The sequence below is a fragment of the Microtus pennsylvanicus genome, chromosome 10 (assembly GCF_037038515.1).
Source record: "Microtus pennsylvanicus isolate mMicPen1 chromosome 10, mMicPen1.hap1, whole genome shotgun sequence".
Lineage (NCBI taxonomy): Eukaryota > Metazoa > Chordata > Mammalia > Rodentia > Cricetidae > Microtus > Microtus pennsylvanicus.
Genome location: NC_134588.1, coordinates 24051980 through 24056239, shown reverse-complemented (window position 1 = coordinate 24056239; position 4260 = coordinate 24051980). Strand labels below are relative to the sequence as shown.

Genomic DNA, 4260 nt, shown 5'->3' with positions numbered 1-4260 from the left:
CAGTCAGACCTGAGTTGGCAGCTGATAGCCAATCCTGGCCATCTGGATGCTGAGCTGCACACCATCCAGGGGGATCATTAGGAAGATTCCAGGTGTCAAGTACCATGTGCCAAGCTGTCAAGAAAATAAATCTAGAAAGACAAGTAAATTTAGAAACAAAAAGGTGGGTGTGGACCTAGGAATGTGGCACAGTTGGCAGCGTGCTCACCCAGCGTGCACGAAGCCCTGAGTTCCAGTCCTGATATCACAAACACTGAGCGTGATGGCGCACGCCTGGAACCCCAGATCCTGGACGTAGAGGCAGGAGGATCAGGAGTTAAGGTCTTTCTCTGATAACATGTAGTGGTTCAAAGAAGACGGACGGGAGCACTTGAGAACCTGCCTCCAGAAAGTGGGAGGGGTGAGGGGAAACAAGACTAAACTCTGTACACAGACTGAAACTGCAACAGCTCAGATGTAAAGGTGATGTGGACAGTTTCTCTAAGTTCCCTTTTGAAGTACCAAGGAAATCACCTGGAGCAAGTTAGAAGGTTTGGTTGGAGGAGGTTGGGTCTGCAGCCAGTCTGGAAGATGAACCACCCTTAGAGGGTTTGGTTGGAGGAGGTCGGGTCTGCAGCCAGTCTGGAAGATGAACCACCCTGAGAACCCAAAAGCAGGGCTCACAAACCCAGGGAAATACCTTTCCCAGGCTCCACCCACCCTCAGTTCCTCAGGCAGCTTACAGGCACTGCTTTGAAGAATGTGGTCAACCACCCTCTTCTCCAGCATAGAATGAGAAACAAGAGAACTTAGAGAGATAACTTTGTCCCCTATATTGGCTTTGACCCCCATGCCCCCAAGCATTTCTGCCACCAAGGGAAGTCTCCACCCACATTGGGACTCCACCCCCATTCCCTCCACATCTGTGTACCACAACAGCAAAAGGCTTCCGTGCCATAATTCGGATAAATATTTCATACAAAAAAGTAAATATCTATAAAGCATGCAGGTGAGGAACCTCGGATACTTAATCCTCTCTTTACTCCTCTGCAAAATAGCAAAGGCTAGCCCCACCTCCTCAGCTCTCAATCACCATCTTCCTGATGGTAGAGGATGCCTCCATCAACAGAGCCTGAGAGCACCATGTCACCTTTCCAGTTTCTCGTAAAAGAAAGTGGCCAGGTGTTCCCCACTTAGCCACGAAGCTGAAGAACAAGACATCTGAGAGGCTGGGGAGACAGCGCAGGTGACCAAGTGCCCATCAGAACCCGAGTTGGATCCCCAGAACCCATGTGAAAAATCCAGGCATGGGAGTATGTACTTGTAATCTTGTGCTAGACATAGCCTTGCTGTGGTTTGGTGGCCAGCAAGCCTACCCACACTTGGTGAATTCCAGGCCCGTAAGAAACCTTGTCTCAAAAATAATGTTGACAGCCCTGCCCCGCACCGTCCAGCCCCTTCACTGAGTTCACCACTCCTAGCGGAAGTGCCACCAGTGTGTCTGATAAACTGCCCTACAAAGTCACAGACATTGGACTGGCTGCCTGGGAACGAAAGGTCCTGGACGTAACTGAGAACGAGATGCCAGCTTTGATACGCATGTGGGAGATGTACTCGGTGTCCACGCTACTGACAGGGTGCCCACAGGGTGCCCGCATTTCTGGCTGCCTGCACATGACTGTGGAGACTGCTGTCCTCATCGAGACTCTCGTGGTCCTGGGTACTGAGGTGCGGTGGTCTTCTCCACTCAGGACCGCACAGCAGCTGCCATTGCCAAGGCTGGCATTTCAGTGTTTGCCTGGAAGGGTGAAACAGATGAAGAGCAACTGTGGTACACTGAGCAGACGCTGTACTTCAAAGATGGCCCCCTCAACATGATTCTGAGCAATGATGGTGAACTCACCAACCTCATCCACACCAAACACCTGCATCTTCTGTCAGGCGTCTGAGGCATCTCTGAGGAGACCACAACTGGGGTCCACACCCTCTACAAGACGATGGCCAATGGGATACTGAAGGTACCTGCCATCAGTGTCAACGATTCTGTCACCAAGAGCAAGTTTGACAACCTCTATGGCTGCCGGGAGTCCCTCATAGATGGCATCAAATGGGCCACAGATGTGATGATTCTGGGCAAGGTGGTAATGGTAGCAGGCTATGGTGACATGGGCAAGGGCTGTGTCCAGGCCCTGAGGGGTTTGGGGCCCAAGTCATCATCACTGAAATTGACCCCATCAATGCACTGCAAGCTGCCATGGAGGGTTATGAGGTGACCACCATGGATGAGGTCTGTAAAGAGGCAGCATCTTTGTCACCACCACAGGCTGTGTTGACATCATCCTTGGCCAGCACTTTGAGCAGATGAAGGATGATGCCATTGTTTGTAACACTGGACACTTCCATGTGAAGTGGCTCAATGAGAACGCTGTGGAGAAGGTGAACATCAAGCCCCAGGTGGACCACTATTGGCTGAAGAATGGGCGCCCAAGCACCCTGCTGGCTGAAGGCCGACTGGTCAACCTGGGTTGTGCCATGGGCCATCCCAGCTTCCTGATGAGCAACTCCTTCACAAACCAGGTGATGGCACAGATTGAGCTGTGGACCCACCCAGATAAATACCCCACTGGGGTTCACTTCTCGCCTGAGAAGCGGGATGAGGCAGTGGCAGAAGCCCACTTGGGCAAGCTGAATATGAAGCTGACCAAGCTGACTGAGAAGCAGGCCCAGTATTTGGGCATGCCCATTGATGGCCCCTTCAAGGCTGATCACTACTGCTACTGAGAACCAGGACTGCCCTTCACCTTCCGGCTGCCATTCTTGTTCCAGGCCCTGCCTCTTTCCCAAGAGCACATGTCCCCAATTCACAGTTATTTCACCAATGTTTGTCCCACTGGGGCTGGGTACTCTGTCTTTGGCCTCTGTTGTGCCCTTCATACGGTTCCAGGTGTGGCAAGGGGAACTGAGAGTCTCCAGTCAAGAGCCATCTTCGGGGGACATGAACCTTGGAAGCCCTGAGGGTGGATGTGGCTAGTGGTGGTCACGAGCCCACACACTTTACCATCCAGGGTCTCACTTGGTCTTTAGAGCTGTGTGCTTGGTTTCTCAGCCCGGGATCAGAGAAGGAGCTCTACAGAGAGCGGGAACCACTGGAGCTGGAAGGTTCCTCAGGACCGGAGAAGGAGCTCTACCAGAGAGTGGGAACCACTGGAGCTGGAAGGTTCCTCAGAGCTTGGCTTGTTTACCATTGGGCCGTCTCTTTAAATCTCAGAATACCGAGGTTGGTACTTTTGGTCCCCATTTCACAGGGGCTAGAATAGATTAAGAGATAATTAACCAAGAAGGGACAGGTGACAGCTAGAGATTAAAAGGGGCTGGAAAAAAACAAATAGGCTAAGGTCTGCCACTGTTTGGTTACTGATGGTGCCTATCACAAGCCTGGGTCACAAAGAGATTAATTTGGTTTATAGTGTTTAGAATGTTAACAAAGGAAGGTGGATTAAATAAAATTTCTGGTTCCTAAAAAAAAAAAATAAGGTAGAGAGGGGAATGATACTTGAAGTTGCCTACACATGCAGACATTTATCTTCACATACACAAAACATGCACAGACACACACACACACACAAAATTAACAACAGATGTGCAAATAATTCCCTGACAACAGCCAAAAAATTGTAGCTATATTTCTTGGTCTCCTAGCAACATGTATGTTAATATATTTATGCAGATGAAGATGCTGACTGGATAAAGAGGGAGAACAGATGTTTTCATTATTTTCCAGTTTGAGGATGAAATTATGAGATAAGATGAAAAGTCCTCAGAAAACAAATCTGATTGTTTCATAAGATGCGTTTCTAGATGAACTGGAATCATTGCTCTCTCTTTTTCCAGCTTATTGTCACCAACAGCTACACCTGTTGTGTAATTATGGCTGCATCATTGAATTCCCCAGAAAAAAATTGGAAATGAAAAATGCCTATAGCCAAGCCTTACCCCTGGAAATAAGGCACAAACCATTTGGGGTAGAAAAATCAGTTATTTGACCTGTGTCTCGCTCATGGGGGTGTATATGTATGTGTAAGAGTGTGTTCATGTGTGTGCAAGTATGTGAGCCCATAGATATACATTGGAAGCCTGTGGTTGATATTAGGTGTCCTTCTATATCACTGTCCACCTTATTTCAAACAGCATTTCTCACTGAATTGGAAGCTTGCCTTTGTAATGTGGATGAGACTGGCTGGCCAGTGAGCCCTAGGGACCTTCCTGTCTCCTCCCTCTCAG

General features: G+C 49.2%; 1 pseudogene; it reads left to right on the top strand.

Moving 5' to 3' along the window:
* The first annotated feature begins 1560 nt into the window (after window positions 1-1560).
* Window positions 1561-2820, top strand: LOC142858215 (adenosylhomocysteinase pseudogene; annotated as a pseudogene).
* The last annotated feature ends 1440 nt before the right edge of the window (window positions 2821-4260 follow it).